The sequence below is a fragment of the Haliotis rufescens genome, unplaced genomic scaffold (genome assembly GCF_023055435.1).
Source record: "Haliotis rufescens isolate VD_foot unplaced genomic scaffold, xgHalRufe1.0.p SCAF_6, whole genome shotgun sequence".
Lineage (NCBI taxonomy): Eukaryota > Metazoa > Mollusca > Gastropoda > Lepetellida > Haliotidae > Haliotis > Haliotis rufescens.
Genome location: NW_025964334.1, coordinates 58,422,928 through 58,443,794, shown reverse-complemented (window position 1 = coordinate 58,443,794; position 20,867 = coordinate 58,422,928). Strand labels below are relative to the sequence as shown.

Below are 20,867 nucleotides of genomic sequence, written 5' to 3'. Positions count from 1 at the left end.
AACTAAATGCCGAGCTTTACAATGCTATATACCCAATAACAAATCACTGCCTCCATTTACAATTTTTTCCTGTTTTATTTCAGCCTGTGAATGTCAGCAGGCATTGCTCCTCCCTCCAAGACACAAACATCAATAACTACGATCCCTTTCTCTAACTTCATCGTATATTGCAATTGTGTCTTTCAATAATCTATCAATTTATTTTCCTTCTTACACACCAACAACCCGTAATCTGCTTCCATCAATCTTACTTTACGCGGAGGAATCACAAGCTTGTTAATGCCCAGTGCAAGATAACCTTGAACCAGCATGCAGTACTAAAACTACTATCAACGCTTCTGGCCCATACCATCTTCCAGCATCAACAACACACAGTCACTACAAACCAGGGTGTCCCCTACGTCAAATCCTATACTTGGCTTGTCAATTGCAACAAGCATACAGCACCATGAATATATTTCACTCAATAGCCCTGTGTCAACTTACAAGCTCAGCTTGTCAGATTCAATCGCTCAACATACACCGATACATTTCGATTGCGTTCAATATCATAATGCCGAAATATGCATCTCATGATATGCCCATCCATCACGTTCATGGCGGAAATAAACATTCGTCAATATCGCCATCTGCTGTAGGTTTTTTTTCAATCGCTGATACAGCTTTCTCTTTAATAGCACATATTACCCCTGGGGAGGGGAGGTAAGTGCTGGCACAGATACCCAAACAAGCCGAGTGCTGCGCTCAATAATGGATTAAAGCTGTTGACAGCCAGCATAATCCTCTTGCAATTCCGTTAAATGTATTCCCCTCTTCTTCCCCAAAGGCAGAATCTACCAGCTGATAATTTACTTAAAGTGACTACGATGTAGCTGCACATTGCGTTCCAGTACCAACACTGCAATACTTTATTGTAGGTAAGTGGTATGGAATGAAAAGCGCCAACCCGCGCATGAATGCATCAAATATCAATCTGCTTCTTTTAACACAAAATGTCCTGACTTCATTAATCAATCCCCGGTTCGCTGTTCCTACACGCGTATGTTGTTTTTGGGGCATAAAAGAGCTAACATACTACAGAAACTTATTGACTATCCTGCGAGCCCATCATATTAATAATTAACACAATAGCGAAGTACATTTCACGTTCCTCACCACAGCTGACAGAGACTGTGATTTGTTAGATTTTCCAATATCTTATCATCATCTACATGAGCGTAGTGAATAGAATTAAACAGTGTCAATATTTCATAGGTTCCATTATACAGAATCCATAAACCTCTTCCTGCTATACTGTTGCCGATATTAATCAATACTATCATTACCCTAAATAAATAAAGTTAGAACATAGGAAATTAATGTGGTTACTCCCGTTATGTGAAAATATAAAATTTCTATGTACGTTATTAGTTTCTGCATTAAATTCACCAAATATGAAATTGATGCTGTAATATTTATGATACATATGCTTACATAATTTCGACCCAACATAATAAAACAGCTGTAACAATGTCAATATCATTTCCACGCTGTCATCAACACTCATTGGTATGCATTTCATGTTTGAATAAATCATCAATAAAAATGTCCATCACTTTTATCCAACCCTACGTTCCAAATAATAAATATCCTGAAACATGAGTAGTGCCGCACTATCATAATATCACGCGATGATATTTGTTTATACAATACTTATGCCGCGACTTTTGATGTTATGTGATATGAAATTTGATGTTACACGATTACTCACAATGCATTGGCTGCATCACTGATATCTCTCCAGCTATGGTCAGTGACAAATTTACAATAGCAATGCCTATGTAGAACCGCTTTATCTAGGTATCAATCACGCAGTCAAGAGATCAATTTCTCACACAATAGGAATATGAGAACTCTACTGGAATTGATTTATTTCGGCGAACACCTGCCGTTTTTGTGTTCCGATTATCCTCATTTCAATCCCATTAATCGTGGATGAGTCATTTCGTCACAGTAGTCAATAGTCCCAGCCAACTAAGGATATACAAGAATAAATCTCAATTAAGCGTAGAAGAGATTTTGTTGTTCCATCCAGGACTTAATTTATGGACTAATTCTTGCTTCATACAATGTAACCCACAAGATTATTGGCAAACGCGATATTATTTGTAAGTCCACACATGGCTATTAAATCAAACTGTTTTTATCGGCCAATATGCACGCATTATCTACTCTGCATATCTATCAAGCATCACCATGGCAACCTAACGTATATCGCGGCCCAAGTCGCGGAATATGAGTTGTGGTAATCAACTTGCAGAAATCAATAGCAATAATGACAGAAAAAATAAAGTTCAATTCAGGAGTGTTTTCATTACTCGAAACATGAAATAAGCCTAGAGCCCTATCTTGTTAAAACATTTTTCCATTCTCAAAGTATGAAATGTTTGCAGAAGTAAAAAAGAAGTGATATGAAAGACTATCTTCTTATCAGAGGTAGTTAAAATATTAATAGTACTCATCTCTATGATCTAATATTTACGGCATTGGATGAGATTTGATATTCAAGATTTACGTTCGGACACAAGAGCTTTTACAATTGCCCAAACAGAAATATGACTTGTTTTCATTATATTTCACAATTTAATGTTTCGAAGCTGATATTAGGTGTCCATAGTCAGTCATTATATAGTTTTTATACGACACAATAAACACACAAAAAATCATCCTATTTTAGTTCTACATCAAGACTCTAAATCATCAGTTCAGGGACATCCAGGCAGAAAACCTATGGCCAAATAAGAAACTTGACGGGATTAATTTTGATGGAAATTATCAATATATAACAAAAGTACATAATATAAGCACAATTATCTACATAACATAATACATTTTCCCTCCATCACAACATTAAACTTAGACAAATTGGTGCAAATATTGATATAATCGTAACAGAATCTGACATAAAAAACGATCGTGCCCAGAATACATACTGAGGCCAATGCTCCACTAACCTCGCAATCTCGGACGAAGATGTATATTTTGCCAATCAATTTGGCCACCTCCTGCCATTCAAATATACATCCACTTTTCTAAATCTCCCTCATGCCTGACAAGCTCTTTTGTACATTCACAGCAATTTTTGCCAGTGTTGGCTAAACGCTCACCACACATGTGTCAAAGTATTACACTCTCTTACAGAATTAACCCTAGTTCGGCCAATAAAATGTGTCATTTCCTTTTACGACTGCCTAGGATTGTGTCCAATTTACCTCCATGCAACATGGTCAATTTCATAGACAAGTAAGCATCATAAATCTCATCGGTAACTCAAGACCAGCTTCTTGGGGGATTATGCAACAGTGCTTCTCCTGAAGCCAATCTTTCTACACGCAAGAAAAACAGCTGATAACCAATAGCATGCTATGGAAGTGCCTTTCCGCTAAATGGTCAAACTTGAATAATCACAGCAGGGAACATGTGCGGAGTTAAATCAACAAGCTAGATATTTCGGACATCTTGGTGTCTCTCTAAAAACAACAATTAAATTATCTGACCTGGTTGAACAAAGCTTAACATGTTAACGGATCTAGTTATAAAATCAAAAGAATTGATATCTTTATTTCAGTGATATCTCGTATGATGCTGGACAGATTTCCTCTATAACAATCATCTTAATTTTGTTCTGGATTAAACAGTTTTTAGTAACTTTCTACATGAACTATCATTTCCAAAACAATTAGTCCTGCCCAGAGCTGTAGGTAAGCTGCATATTTGCGTAAAATACGCATTAAATCAGCTGAAATATGCAGACAAATCAAATCCCTTGCATATCAAATACGCAACAAAAACTAATAACACTATTGAAATAAAACATGTTGTAATGACAACTGTTAGATAAAACAATTGCATGTCAGCCAATCACACAATTCATTTACGAACAGTTACATTCGTGCAAACATGTATGCTACAACTCATTTGCTTTTAAATGATTTACTGAGATTGTTATGAAGCAGGTTTTCAAGTTAAAATACCTAAATGAAAGAAAATGTGGCTTGAAAAGAATAATATACCTACTATAAATTGTGGATACCTAATAAAACCCATGGGTAAAATATCCCAATAAGCAAAGCTTATCTAGAGCTCTGATACCACTGAAAACCATTAGTCCAAGTATTTTACAAACACTCAATTAGAATGCCTGAATCTACACCCACATGAGCAAAACAATCCTAAAAACCAAATACATTCCAAGCTCCAAACATTTTCAACCCAAATTCCAAACAGTTTGACTAAATATAAATTAAATAGCTCAAAAAGCAATGTTTTTCATATTCACGTATAAAACTGACAAAAACCACAAGAACTGAAAAAAAACCTACACATTTCCTACTCACCCAATAATGACAAATGCCCACTAAGTAAAACCAAAATGAATCCATATCAACAAAATGGTTAAAAAGTTCAATAAAATATCTGCAACCTTAATGCATTCCATACTCACAAAATATTTCCATTCAACTTGAAAATCATCCTTTAAAAGCAGAATCCAACAACTGCCCTTCACAAGTCAAAGCAGCAAGCTATGTCAACAGGAGCTAGCCAGAGGTATAATTTCTCCATCTGCATGCAAAAAGTAGGTGTTTTGTACGGACAAGAAGAGAACCTACAGCATTTTGTTGTTAGCTGTTGAAACTGTCAGTAATCCCCTTTCTGCCTGCCACTCTTTGACAGATCTCTACGCCAACCCGACACAAAGGGATGCAACCAAGCTTGATCATCCTCAAGCCTACCCAAAAAAGGTAATGTGACAAAGGACGTACATACAAAAGAATGGCCATTCAACTTTCTTAATTTAATTCCTGCTTCTTTCAACTGTTTCTCTATTTATATTTCTTGTTAAGGCCGTTTCAAAACCATCTGTTTCTATTTTGAAAAACTGCTTTGATAAATCTTTTTTTCTTTTCTAACTTTTTTTTAAAAACAGTAATTGGCCATTTACTTCTCCTTCAACAAAAGTAACAAATCCTACCAACAAACTAACATGGAAATGATCAAATAACTGCAAAATCACAACAAATAATTTCCTTTTTCTACTATAAAGTATTCTTACCAACAGAGGTCCCACCATTTTCTACCCGTTGAAATTCAGTTCAGTTAGATTTCCATTTTCAAAAAAATCTGACCTAGAAAAAAATTGCATAACTGTGTTATTGGTAGTGGTGTGTTTGGTATCTATGCCACTATGCCATGTACCCATCCTCCATTGTTGTAGTGGCCACTGTTGGCCATATGTCCAAAGAACAAAGAACCCAGGTCCTCCCAGAGTCAATGGTCACAATGAATGTGCCGGCCACAATGAGTAAGGGCCGAAGCCCTTTGTGTTCCCCACAGCTACATCTGGGCCTCCATTCACTGCTGGACGCTGTGACATAAGCGTAGGGGTCATCGGGAGTTTTTCCCCTGTGTAGATTTCAGCCACATATGTCATTGAAAAACCAAACAGAGAAAAAGCCCAGCATCTTTTACTTCCTGTACACGGTACAGTATTGAGCGTGATCATTCATGCTGAACAAAGAACGACCAGAGTTCAAGTGTGACCCAAGGCTGGCAGCTGGTGGGGGCTCTTATATAATGGGATTACTTAATTTGTCTTAGAAGATAGTATTACAGCTGGTTCAGAGACACAGGGATCACGGACCTTGCTTCTGGTTGCCACTAGTTTCTCTAACTTCTTGTGCATTGTCCAATAAACATATAGGACTTCCTAGGGGATGCTTACGTTTGTTGACTCACTCCCCAGGGGAGGGGCTGCACTTTAGGGGGTCTCATTGAGGGGCCAGTGAAAACAACACTGGCCCTAGAATGCAATGCTCTTGGAAGATTTGTTTTGTCAGAAATCACAGCTTCTAACAAAACAGATTTGGATTATGCAACACTTGCTTCCTTCAATTGTGACTGTTTTCTCCGTCTTCTCTAAACATCTTGCAACTGTTGGCTTGTCAGTTATAGTGTTACTTTATTACTTTGGAAATTAAATGTTTGGAAACAAACATTTTCCTGGTCAATTATTGCTTTTTAGGAAGGAGTCAGGTTGGGAAATAAACCTCGTTTTTATCAATAAGCGTTTTCCTTACACGATGCACCGTAAATTGTTCGCCATCCAGTGAATTTATTTTTAAATAGGTTCATTTCTTTTAACACTGAGTAGCCTTTGATGGCTGTATGAAACACTGTACTTGAGAGCAGCTCAAAGCATGCATTCGTTGTAACACAATCAATTCTACTTGCACTACATCAAATCAAATATCAACCTGCCAACTACCTCTGCAATCTAAATTAACCTCTCAGCTTCTGCAACCAAAACTCAATATACACGACTCCAAAAATTTCACAAAATCTGTTCCCTTTAAACAATAGCAGCAACTACATACAACTCATCACGAACGTTCTCTCACACCCTTGTAATAACCTTTCCAAATCTTACAGTTTTTCACACCAAAAAAGATACTTTTTTTGCAAGTTTTAGCATAAAAATGGTTAAATTTCATTCGTTTCCTGACAAGTCCTTCCAGCATAATTCCAAATTGCGCATAACTTGGCAAGCGGTCATAGGCTAGATGTAAACAAGATTTGCATTGATATTTACACGAATAGAATCTGACTTGCTTAATTCCTTGCTAGAGAAGGCAGGCCGCAACAGTTGTAAGTATATTCATACAATGTTTCTGCCCGAGGTGTCTTCCCTCCACTTTGATAGATAGAAGGGAGAGATCACACGACAATCTAATCACAGCAAGATTGAAGCAAATAGATCTGTCCATGTTGATTTACTAGCGCACAAGGTGTTGAGCTTCCTGCCTCATCCATGTTATGTCCAAGACTCCTGGGGAGCTGTTGAAATACTGCTGCCACTGCCGCCGCCGTCCTCCCATCTCAGTGATAGGTGTGTAGCGCTCGAGTCCACTGATCAACGTTTCATGTCATACTTACTTCATAGGGGGTGTGGTAGAACAGATTACCACGACAACACAAAACATTACCAGTCAACTAAGTAAGAAATCAGGCAGAGGTTGATAGCCCCTTCTAAAATGTCCTTCATCAATGTAAATACATACATTTTAGAGTTTAAACAGTTGTAGAGCAGTGACACCGTGATTATCATTTATATTAGTTCAGTTGTATCTGAATACATGCATGCAGAAAGAGGGAGAATCAGCCGTTTTTTCTATTGCATACAAACAAGACATCAGATTTGGGGCAAATAACGGCCACCTATTCACACTCTTGAATCTAGCTTCCCGCGAGGAACTCCTACAACGACATATAGGGATCTAATATAACCTGCCATTCATCACTCTGTGGCACCAATGAATAATTAAAATCAAATGCCTTCTTTGAGCAGTAGAGAGTAAAATATTAAATATATTTGGAACTATTAAAGAATAAGAAACTTCATCTCACACAGTACTTACAAAATCAAATATGTTAAATTCAAAGTCATTTTTTATTCTTAATACTTCAAACATCAAGAAATTAAAAAAAATGCAATGAAATTATTTTGAAAATATTAATACCATAATGGCGCAACACAAATTTATGAAACTTCATCGTTATTCCCTGTCAGGAAAATGTTTCACTGACTCCACATGATTGTGAAATTTCATAATGGCTTGATGGTGGCTGTGCACTAAGGGGGTTGTGGCCTCGGAGAAGTGTATGGTTGCCCCCTGCCCCAGCGTGCTCCCAGCATGCATTGATCTACAAGCAGGAAGTGTGATAGGTGACGGGTATCACACACTTGTGTGCAACGACATTACCCTTCTCCACATAAACTTCACCACACAAATGCAACACACACATCAATGGTAGCTGCAGAAACCCTATCACACAACCACAGTGCACACGTCTATGGCAGATGTCATAACTTCCCATTGATCTGCCTAAAATACAAACATATTTTGGCACTTACTATTGGGAAAACCACAGTTCACCTTCAGATATAACAAGTTCCTCCGGGAATTGTATTTTTCTCCAAACTTAATTTCAGCAAGTGGATTTTTCCATGAAAACAGGGAGGAAAAAGTAACATGCACAAGATTTCCTTACCAAATGCAGCGGGAAAATAGATAACTAAACCACAGAAACACAATACAAATACTTCATTTTTATACACAAATATTCAGTCCATTTTTAGGCTAATAGTTTACGCTGAATGAAATTACACTGAAATTGAAAGTGCATATTTGATAATAAAACAGTGCTAAGATTGTGTGTTTACAGGCCAACATACAAAACAACTGATAACCACTCTATATGGCCGGCATTATTTCACCCAATCGGGCATAAAGAACCTGTAACAGTGAAGATAATGCTTATTCTGTTTTTATTATAATCACAATATTGCAAGGTGTCTTGTTTCCTCTGCTAATGCTATCAATTCAATATGAATCAATATGTAACCTATTTCATTCAAGTTCCACAAAGGCCAAATCTACTTCTATATGTGTTCCTCACATAATCAACAACTGACGCAAACAAAGACATCAATATCGTCAAGGAAATACGACACTGCATCCCCTTGCCATCTACACCCTAACAAAGACAATCTGCACATAGTGAATAAAATATATTACCATTAAATTCACACTGCAGGTAAGCACATAAAATGGATTGCAAATTCAATCCACTATCGTAATACACCTGCGGTAAATACTTCATAATTATTCATCATTTGCGACAAAGGATATTCACATTAAACCTACAGCAGTTTTCAACAATTCCCCATCTGTCAAAATACCATGACAAAGCCCAGCTGAATGACAATCAGTTGCAATTTGAGTATTCACAAAAACATTATCTTAACTGAGATGTATGATAATGATTTTTGCAACTAGGTAACAAAGTCATGCAAGTTTATCATCACACTGCAGTGATATATTTTAGTAACAAACAAGCCAAGCATAAAATGGCAGCCCTCCCCATCACCAGACAGCAACTAATTAAGCCGAGTTGGACGAAGCACTGGCCGCAGGGATCATCTACTCCATAGAATGCTACAGACAATATGTATGTCCAGTCTTCTATCTACGTACAGTCTCTACTACAGCTAATTGGCCTAGTAGGTGATTAACTTGTGTATTGTAGTCAGCCTGTTAATTAACACCTCTGGCTTATTGGTATGTCAACAGCCTGAGGGCTGCATCTCTACTATTACTGGAACTGTCAAAACAACCCTGGACAGGGGGCTAGCAATGAACAGGGATGGTCACTCTGTGGTATGGCGGAGACAGTTAGGCCGTGATACCATATATGATAGATCTAGGGAAATTGAATCAAAAGGTTTGCTGGTGGTGGTACAACATGGCCAGACAAAGGAGAGGCTTCACACAATGGCTCAAACTGGGAATCAAACCCAGAACAGTGCTGTAACAAGCAAGCACTTGAGCCACTCAGCTACTTCTCTTCAGGGAGTGAATGGGTTGAGTTTAATGAGGACATACACAAACTTCAAACATGAGGTGGATAGGAGAATGTGCATGACACATTGAACCCATGTGGGAATCAAACTCTGGTGTGTGACAACAAATGAACCCACTCCCTACTGAGTTAACCTATGCCACTGAGAATACAAAGCTGGCCAGGTATTCCTACAAGTCACTAGCAGCTATAAAGGTTTGTGACCATCATCACGCAACTAGCTCTCGTGATATATCACTAGACCTTTAAATATCAGAGTACATTAGGCCACTGCCCTTTAAGTACCAAAACACATTAGCCTATTGCAATAAAATACTTAAGAATGTCGTGAAAATTTGTTTTGAAATCCTTTTTTGGTATGTGAAGCATGAACCTGTTTGATGAAAATTGTCAAGTGCTTTGAAGGATAGCGTAAAAACAGTGTTTAAAGTGATATAAATTTACAATCGGGATACAATCTAACAGATCTTAACATTTCTACTGGCCCCAGCTTTGAGAACAGGCCAGTGTTACATGCTGGTGAAGAGAGGGAATACAAGTATATAGGTAAATGGGTATAAACGCTTAACTCAGCAATATTCCAGCTAGTGCTGAGTATTGCCTGGTATCGTCAGATATTTGTATCACGATACGGACTCACGATACAATTTGTATCACAATACGGACTCCAGTATACAGACTCACGATACTTCTGGTATCACGATTTACCACATAAAAAAGTAAGAATTGATGAAATCACTGACATGCTGCTTCTTTCTTCATACATTTATTTATTGTTATCTCAAAAACTTTAACAAAGAAAAACCACAAGAACCAAACAGGTTTAAATGAAGAAATGGTTTTTAAATGTAACAGTGGGCATGTCCTACGCCACTATGTTCTCATAATCTGCCATGCTTACTGGTGGTGCTATGCTACTTCTGCCATTACGGGTGGTAACTCTGTTGTTTCTGTTCTATTTATAGAGTATCGCAATCTCACAAATTGACGATTTAAGTATCGTGTGTACCTAAGTATTGAAGATATTACAGCCCTAATTCCAACTATATGAAGACAGTCTATAAATAATAAATAAATAACAAATAAACAAGTGATTGACACCATGAGCATCAATCTACGAAATAAAAACACGCATCAACCAAGTCAGTGAGACTGACCACCAGATTCTGTTAAATCACTTAAGACAAGCATGGCTTGCCGAAGACCAAGTCTAGCCCGCATCTAACCATATTTAAGTGGCATGGTAGAAACTGTAGTATGAAGGAAACCCGAGTTTCGGTGTATGGCAACTGGACAGAAACATCACACGGAAAGAATGAAGACTTTGAAATCCATTTGTCAACAATGTCTGTATCATTGGTAAATGTGTTCGTGAATGTGTGTTTGAAAAGAAGCAAGTCCCGTTATCCTTGAGATTTGCTGCCATAGTATTTGAACCCAGGGATCTCCTTAATTATTCAGTGGCAAAAAACAGCATCATGCATGATCATCATCATCATCTATGGGACACAAGCAGGCATGGGACACAAGCAGGCATGGGACGCACGCTGGTATGGGACACATGCTGGTATGGGACACCAACTGGTATTGGATGCACGCTGGTATGGGACACACGCTGGTATGGGACACCAGCTGGTATTGGATGCACGCTAATATGGGACACAAGCAGGTATGGGACACCAACTGGTATGGGACGCACGCTGGTATGGGACACAAGCAGGTATGGGACACAAGCAGGTATGGGACACAAGCAGGTATGGGACACACGCTGGTATGGGACACACGCTGGTATGGGACACAAGCAGGTATGGGACACACACTGGTATGGGACACACGCTGGTATGGGACACACGCTGGTATTGGATGCACGCTGGTATGGGACACACGCTGGTATGGGACACATGCTGGTATGGGACACCAGCTGGTATGGGATGCACGTTGGTATGGGACACAAGCAGGTATGGGACACACACTGGTATGGGAGTCAAGCTGGTATGGGACACCAGTTGGTATTGGATGCACGCTAGTATGGGACACAAGCAGGTATGGGACACACACTGGTATGGGAGTCAAGCTGGTATGGGAGACAAGCTGGTGTAGGACAAAATCTCGTATGGGAGACAAGCTGGTATGGACGCAAGCTAGTTTCTGTCACTTATTAGGATGTTGAATTACATCACTTTTACAAATGATTTCACTGGTCCCCAATGCTGATCACATTACAGACAGGAAAGAGATGTTTGTTAATACATTGTTTATGAAGGTGAATATTAAGGGTGGGGCTTTGCTGGGTTATTAGAGGTAAGGCATGTCCTTCTGCGTGATAAATATAGCTTCTATCCTTGCAATGAGGATAACTTATCTTATATCTCTTTGTTCATATTTCATCCTTGTTCTAGATTCACATCGGATGGCTCCTCAGCTCTTACGTCATATGAAGTCATGGAAACAGTTGTATCGGTTATTTCACACAATGTTGAAAACTACTTTCAGGTTGTTTTAAGTTGTTTTAGGTTATTTGTTTGTTTGGTGTTTAACACTGCATTCAGCAATATTCCTTATTGACGTCCGTCTGTAAATAATCAAGTTTGGACCAGACAATCCAGTGATTGACATCATGAGCATCGATCCACGCAATTGGGATCGATGACATGCATCAACCAAGTCAGCAAGCCTGACCACCTATCCCGTTAGTCGTCTTTTACAACAAGCATAGTCGCCTTTCACGGCAAGAATGGGTTGCTGAAGACCTATTCTACCCCAGATCTTCATGGTCTTGTTTTAGGTGGGTTTAAAGGCACGGTCACTGATCCCAACACATACACTAGCGCACTACAGGCCCATGGAAACTGTTAACAACTAAATATTCAGTGTACTATTCTCACTTGATGCGACGTTGTATTTTCCCGGAGTGCAGAACGATATTTGGACATAATGTACTGAACAAAACATGTTAGGGATCAGGAATATTTTGGGGATATTTTTATGAAATTGTGTGCTTTGTCTTCAAAGCAAATAAATATCCCCCAAATATGAATGATCCCTAACTTTCTTTTTTTCAGTATAGCTTAGGTTTTCACCGAGTGTGTACCTTTATTCCACATACTAGAATGTTAGATTTTCACAGTGTGGACATATTTTCACATATGATATGACCCGTGAAGATCGATGGTCATGTCAATCACTGGAATGTCTGGTCCACTCTATTATTTACAGATCGCCGTCATATCGCTTGAATATTGCTGAGTGTGGCACAAAACAAGAAACAAACAAAAAAGCTGTTATGTTTTCACTGAGTGTAGACCTAACTTCCGTTTGCTTAATTACAAAAAACATGGACCCACATACAAATTTATTTAACATGAAGTGTAAGACTGATATTTGTAGATCAAGTAATTTGGTGTGAGCTTTCAAAATCCAATGGCATGGCCAACTCAAATAATGCCATACTTTGTTTAAGAGTAAGGTAAATTTGTAAGTATTCCCAATAAAGGAACAGAATCAATTTTGTTCCTCAAATAAGAACAAAGAACATCCTATCCCAATACACAATTCACACATCTACCCCAACCATGTACACATCAAATAGGATTAGTCATTCTCAATAGGCCACAGGCCTGCAGAACAATCACTGCGTGTTGACATTGAAAACTTCAATTTATTGGGATGTCATATATGCAGGTCACGTAAGTGTTTTCTCCTTGACACATTCTTTTTTATCTTATAAGTAAGTATAGATTTATGCTGCTTTTATCAATATTCCAGGAATATTCCAGCTATTATATTCCAGGAATTAATTCCAGCTATATCCCAGCAATATTCCAGTTATTATATTCCAGCAATTAATTCCAGCTATATCCCAGCTATTATATTCCAGGTATTATATCCCAGCAATATACCAGCAATATTCCAGTTATAATATTTAAGGAATATTCCAGCTATTATATTCCAGCAATTAATTCCAGCTATTATATCCCAGCTATTATATTCAAGGTATTATATCCCAGCAATATGCCAGCTATTATATTCAAGCAATATTCCAGCAATTAATTCCAGGTATTATATCCCAGTAATTATATTCCAGGTATTATATCCCAGCAATATTCCAGGTATTATATCCCAGCAATATACCAGCAAAATGCCAGCTATTATATTCCAGCTATATCCCAGGAATATTCCAGGTATTATATTCCAGGTATTATATCCCAGCAATATACCAGCAATATGCCAGCTATTATATTCCAGCAATATGCCAGCTATTATATTCCAGCAATTAATTCCAGCTATTATATCCCAGCAATATTCCAGGTATTATATCCCAGCAATATGCCAGCTATTAAATTCCAGCAATTAATTCCAGCTATATCCCAGCAATATTCCAGCTATCATATTCCAGCAATATGCCAGCTATAATATTCCAGCAATTTATTCCAGCTATATCACACCAGAGACACCAAACATGGGTTCACACACTGGGCCCATGTGGGGAATCGAACCCAGGCCTTAGGCATGGCAAGCGAACACTTCTGGGCTACCCATCGCCATTCACAAATTTGACGTTCAATCATTTGGATGTTTTCCTGACAACCCAGATGTGATCTGCTGTGCTTCTGAGGTGCTTGCACTGCACCAAGCTTCCTGAAGGAAACATACTTCCGTTTGTTTCTTTATTAAAACCATGGATCAACATAAAATGTTATATAACAAAGTGTAAGACGGACATTTGTAGATTAAGTAATTTGGTGTAAGCTTTCAAAATCTACCAACTCTAGTAAATTCAAAAAGAATTATTCATTCATAATACTTCCTGAGCCCAAGGCTGACAGTTTAAACACTGTATGTTACCATGGAAGCTCCAGATACAGCAATTGCTAGGTGCTTAACAACCTAACAGAAGAGGGATGAAGTTTCCTAGCATGGCAAACACATAGAATTTTAATGAATGTTTTACTCAAACTGATATTGAAATGCAGAACTTTGGACATGTAAGTGAATATAGAAACACTTTAATACACAGATCATAGATGATCGTAGAATGGGCAGGTAGTAAAAATTAAAATTATCTTCGTCATTTATAGATTTTCTCTACAGATTCCAGTGTCACTAAGATTAAAGTTCTGGGACAGATTTAGGAAAGTTATGTCTCGCTGATGAAAAATCACAAACCAAAATTATCCCTATCTACTTGTGGTCAAACCAAAGTTTAGAGAGTTTATCTCTGGGTGCCAGTTATTGCTTAACGATATTGACAGAGTGCTTGAGATGGCAGGTGGTGTGACAGTCCGTGATAATCGTGATATGCTCCCCACAACAGGAAGCATATCGGGACATACACCCCCTGAGTAGGTACAATCTGCTTACCTCAAGCGACTACGTACAGTTCACATTGCTCAATAGCCATAACAAGAATAACAAAATACATTTACTTTGCATGACCCTTTCCAACTGCGTTCATCAACTTTTGTTGAAAGTAAATTCAGAATTTCAACGAGTCATACCTTAAAACATTATAATTCAGAATCAAAGTCAAAAGAAATCAAATTAAAAACAACGTAATTGAACACTTTGATTTTATAAACATGACTGTCAAAAGTGAAATGTCAAATATTTCATAGCCACAATGAGGTAACTGTACACTCTCCTGGCCCCAAATTGCAAGTACCAGCCAACATGTCATCATCGGATGCTGTGTACAGGGCCTGCAGTGATATCTACGTCAATTTGTGGGGCTGGACTGCATGTTAATCTTTGAAATGACGTTTTACAGGAGGAAAATGGAAACTTTAATACCTAGTGCGCCTCTCCATGAACTTCCCGGGGGAAAGCCGTGATGAGCAGATTACATATTGAAGCTTGCAATTTTTTACCTACAAAGCCAACGGCTCAACAAAGACTTAAGTTTCTTACGTTTTTACCTATTAAAAAAATGACAAGTACCTTTAACACTGTCATTGACAGGGCCACAGTCTCATCATTATCAAGTTAAAAACATAACATTGTCTCAGTGATTTTAAACCAGGAAGGTGAAATTGAGAACATATCATTTCCACTTACAAATTTATATTTTAAAATTTTAAAATTCTAAGGAAATCCAATATTCTTAAAGCCAAGCTTCCTGATGCATCCGAATCTAACATTCTAATAACGATTTATGTTCATCTTGCTAATAGCATGTAAAGCCCTTACTGGTTAGGGTATCAGAAACATCTCCACATATGCTTAAAGAATATATTTGATCACACTCTACATTTGATGCGCTTAATCACATAAGAAAAACCTTCCTCATTTTTTAATCATCTTTGAATCAAGTTGATTTTATCGGAGCCAGATTTCTGTGCCAATTTCGGGGCAGCTCCATTGTGGCTTGATCGCTTCTTTAACATGAAGGGTATCCGCTGTACGCTGTATGTTGTTCAATCAATAGTACCCTGACACAAACTTGATGTTCCCTTCATTTTAATACACAGAATACACCTCCACCACTAAACACAAATCTCCAATGGAAAATTAGGAAAAAGTAAATTCATAAAAGTCATGCATGCACGTCGTTCCCATAACAACCGAGCATACTTGGAGTTTCTTTAAATGAACGTGATACCAGAAATCACGTTTTTGATGAGCAATTGAAACGTATGACGCAATGTTGCAACGCATTCGGCCCCACTGTAGGCCTAAATGGATTTTTGAAATGATGAATGTTACAGTTTAAACAATTTCTTTAATTTGGATAAAGAAATATCAATTTCCCTTGTCAATGCGATGGGGTTTTTGCAATGCGAACCCACTATCTACGTTGATGTGAGTGCAATCAATATGTACCGTCAGCAAGGGTGCGATGACCCGTTAGGCTGGGGGAGTACATGGGAGGGGGAGGGGGAGGAGGGAGGGGACTGCCTTGCTGCCCAGACAAAGATAGGACCATCAATGAAGACAACTCCTCATCAAATAGTGGAAGGATGATCTCGGATCAATTATGGTGGCCCATCTTCAATTGTTCTGCCCCGGGCCCAGCAACAATACAACCTACCGTAGTAACAGTACAGGCTGTTATCACAGTGCATTGCCCTGGCATCACAGATGTCCGCTTCCATTCAAAAAGAAAAGATTCGATACAGAATCATGACATATGGCTTAGCTTAGTAACTGGCAACTTTAAAACTGACCTCTAGGTTACGAAGCACATTACAAAGGAAACTGGTTTTAAATGGTTAAATGTGGCATAAAGGACCTTTGGATCCAGGATGACAAAAGTTTAAGACTTCCTAGTATGTTCAGACAAAGAACCTATACATAGTAAAGTTTTCATTTTAGTTTAAACATACTGTGTACTTCTGGCTCTTGAAAAGCTGACCTCCGACAAAATGTAAAGATAAAAGACTGAACCAGAATTAATGTCATAACAGATCTATAGCTTGTTATAGCCTCTATGCTGATTTTCTCAGGTTTATATATAAAACATTATGTTTCTACATGTAACATATCTATGAAATACAAGAAAATTACTTTTTTAATAGGATACTAGCAAAAGCATAACATTCAATACAAAGAAATTTTTAGATTTTTCAACTTCTTTGAAAAAGGTTAAAACTCACATTTAACAAACAATAAATGACACATTTGAAATATATTCCCTTGAAACCCCATTTCAGCTAACAAATCAACCACTTCTACAATCTAAAATACCAACACAAAAATTCTGTTTGAGTGATTGTAACTTTGTATTAGAAAGACATTATTTTAGGAGTCTAATACCCTCTCCAGCCAAGCCGTAACATGCACCCTGACATGACAAATACAAGTTGTAATGATAGTAGTTTCCAGTATTTCTATGTTGTAGAGATTTATTGACATCTTTGGACCTTAATTTCCACCAATCAATACCAGTGAAGAGCAAGGCCTTAAGCCCTCAAGACAAAGAACATCTGTCAAATTGCTGCGAATGAAAGGGCCGGCACTGGGTCTAATGCAAATAGTCAGCACACAAACAGACAATGATGACAGTCCAACAATAATGCATATTACTAGTCAGATATTAAAACACAAAAATCAACTCTTATCCAAAAAAATGATTTTCATAAAAAATATGCAACTAAAAAATTCAAACCTTTTGTTTATATATTTGAAAAACAAATATGCAATTTGTTCTAAATAGGTTTTATGTTCAAACATTTAAAACCTGCTTATTACAAAATGCACAAAGGCATTTAAAATTTCAACAATTTGCCATCCGAGCGCAGTCAAGTTTAGCAAGCACGTGGCATGTGGCCCCACAAAGCTTTCACTCACCATTAAAACTTAAGTCATCTGTCACAGAACGATTGACGATCACTGACACCAAACATGTCACTTGAAACAAACATCCCTTGAGAAGCCCATGCTGCTAGTATATTACGATGATCGCTTATTGAAACCCACTCACGCACCGCTGACTTGCCCAACTATTGATAAACCTTGCAGGCTTTTATTTATAAGTCCCTCATCGACAGGAAATTCATTGTGCAGTCAGGGAGTACATAAGAAATGGCATATACATTTCAAAAGCGTAAGCTGTGCTCCCAACACCTGTCTTGCTATAGTAACATGTCATTGGATAACTCAACAGTCACAGTGAGGCTTGGACACTCCTTGGATCTATTCCTGCCTACCACAACACTGAGCCACTTACTATGAGCCTATACACTAAACTGCCCATCTCTCTCAACTAGGGCAGGTACCTGACGCAGGAAACAAATCGCTTCATTTCTTTCAAGATAAATTTCTTTCTCGCTAGTAGGATGTTTACTGATACTTAGTTTACATATTAATTAAACGTACAATTTGGTTCCTTTAACAAATGTACACTTTGGTAAACATAACATAAAACATTTCAGTAAACATGTTATCAAACTCTAATGAATATGTATACTCCTTTGATATATCTCAAATATGACCCTTCAATGAACATTCATTGTACATTTTGGAATTGATTCAATATATCAGCATATTAACTCTGCTCCAGCCAAAGTAGACTTGTCTCATTGCAGTATCTTTTGTCACTGTTTGCATACGTTTCTATCATGATGAAGTTGTATGTTTGCTTACACCATAAACTAGGTTTCAGATAAGATGTGTCCGTATTACAACAGTGTAGTCGTTAATGTTATGATACTTTTGTGAACCAAGGTATGATTTGGTCATTGTGTTCACAATACTGGGACATTTCACTTTGCACAGAAGCAATAATTAGTAAACAATTTTTTTTATTTCAACCTTGAATATTGTGAGATTCTTTTCAAATGTCAAACTTAAAGATGCACTGTCAAATTCTCATTTTGACATTACAAAATACAAAATGATGAATACAGTACCTCGATATGTCTGATAGAAATCTATATATGACATTACAGTCTCATATCAGGATAACCTGCTTAATTTCCTACCCTAAACAACTTTAGGAATTGGTACTAGTCCCGTAGTCCCTGCCAAACTGCCCGATAGTTCAGGCATCATAAGGATGGGTAGTTTGCCAGTTTTAAATGTTTTGCTATATGTTATCATCATAAGGACTCGTGGACTACATATGTTAATTTCTACTGCAGCTTAAAAACATGTCAGTAACAGATACAGATAATGTCGTGTAGAATTTCATAATAGTGGTCTTGTGCTTAGTGAGCATTTGATGTGATGCATCAATAATCAATAATGTGCTTGAGTTAGAGTATAATTAGTTATAAAGAATTGATGCACAGTTGAATGTAGAGTATATGGGGGAATCTGATGCTGTATGATTATCAACACTGAATTGGAAAGCTACACAGTGAGAAATACAGGCTATGGTGAACAGCCAGGCCACCGAGTAGTGGTATTGAAAATACTATTGACTACGTAAATTTAGTGACTACAAAGATAAGATACTAAAAACTTCGGATATGATAAATTTAGGAGAAAGCAAATTCATGACATTGATTACAAAGGGATCATCACCGATTTATAATTTTCACCACTATTTTGCCTTATTCCCAATGGAATCTGTTTTGGTGGATAATAAAAACTGGTCACTTACTCTGTCATAAAATACACATGGCACATGAATAGATAAATAGATAAACAGATAGATATAAAATCTTTCCTTTCTTTTCACTTCTCGTATGTATTTTATGATAGAGTAAGTGACCAATATATATATTAAAATCTAAATATCTTTTCATGATTGTATACTTATCCTGCATTACTGCTTTACAACAGTTGATGCATTAAGGACTTATGCAGGATATGTAAAAATATATAAAATACACAAGGAAAATGAACAGAAAGGTTTTATATATATCAATATCAATTCATATTCCTTAACAAAACCTGCTTGTGTCAGGAATACCGACAGCGTTGATTATGGGAATGAGATTGTGTGGAATACCGGAGTCTTGTGTCAAGCCTTCATTCCCCACCCCCCCCCCCCCCCCCTTGCTCATGTGTCACACGGAATGGGTTGAAATAAACTTGTCATCTACACTCCTTGCAATTGTTTCATATAAGGAAAACACACAAAACTACTACCTCCTTCATGCAGTCAATCATCTTAATTGGTGACAGGTTCAGTGATGTTAATTTCGATGTCGGGACAAACAAACAAATAGTTTGCAGTACTTTGCACATACTCAAACTGAACATTTTGGGTAGGAGTCTTATTCTGTCTTACAACTGAATTTTTCAACTTTTGATAATGTTACAAAACCAAAGTAAGATGGAAACCTATTTTTATTGTTCCAAAAGAAATTTCCACTTCAAATATACAGCAATATTTGTGTTAAAACAATGGAAACAATCCAAACAGACATGATTTATATCTTATCTTATAGTTTGAAACAGTAATTCTGCTTTTCTTCAAGACACTGCTTAATAAACGGAAATCACTTCATAGTGTTGAGGGACTAAACAGCAAACTCTCAAGCTCATATTGGTATTCAGTTGTTATTGAGGACCTTAGATCTGAATCTACATAGCTTACTTGATCGATTCAGTGTGAATCCAGATGTTTGAATCTGTCTTGGTGCAGAGCCTGATAAAGCTGTACTAGTCCTACAATGTTATAGGACCTAAGATTTCTCCCTCCTATATGTCAAACCTATTTTCCCTTTGGTGTAAAAACACATGTGCATTTAAGACCTTAGGATCTTATACACTTCTCTCAACTCAGGGTTTAAGTAGAGTCAAATCTCTTTCAAACACACTACACCATAAAAACTGCTATCCACTTTCATGTTTTTTCTATTGTTGAAAAACAATCAGAAACTTCACTCAAGATATTCATCAGCATAAACGAAAATTGAACCCTTGGATCAGAGATCAGTGATTATTGACTTTGAAATATTTAACAAATATTCCCATACAAGTAGGTGAACTGTTTCATGAATATCATTATTATTGCCTAA

General features: G+C 37.4%; 1 protein-coding gene across 3 annotated transcripts in view; it reads right to left on the bottom strand.

Moving 5' to 3' along the window:
• LOC124143176 (gastrula zinc finger protein XlCGF53.1-like) overlaps positions 1-20,867 on the bottom strand; it is a 49,327-nt gene that overhangs the window by 22,058 nt on the left and 6,402 nt on the right. The window contains exon 1 of one of the 3 annotated variants that reach the window (XM_046512032.2): positions 17,746-17,940. The exons of the other annotated variants lie outside the window; for them this stretch is intronic. The gene's annotated coding sequence lies outside the window, so the exon portion shown is untranslated. Of the gene's footprint in view, positions 1-17,745; positions 17,941-20,867 lie in introns of those variants that run through there. 3 annotated transcript variants of the gene reach the window in all.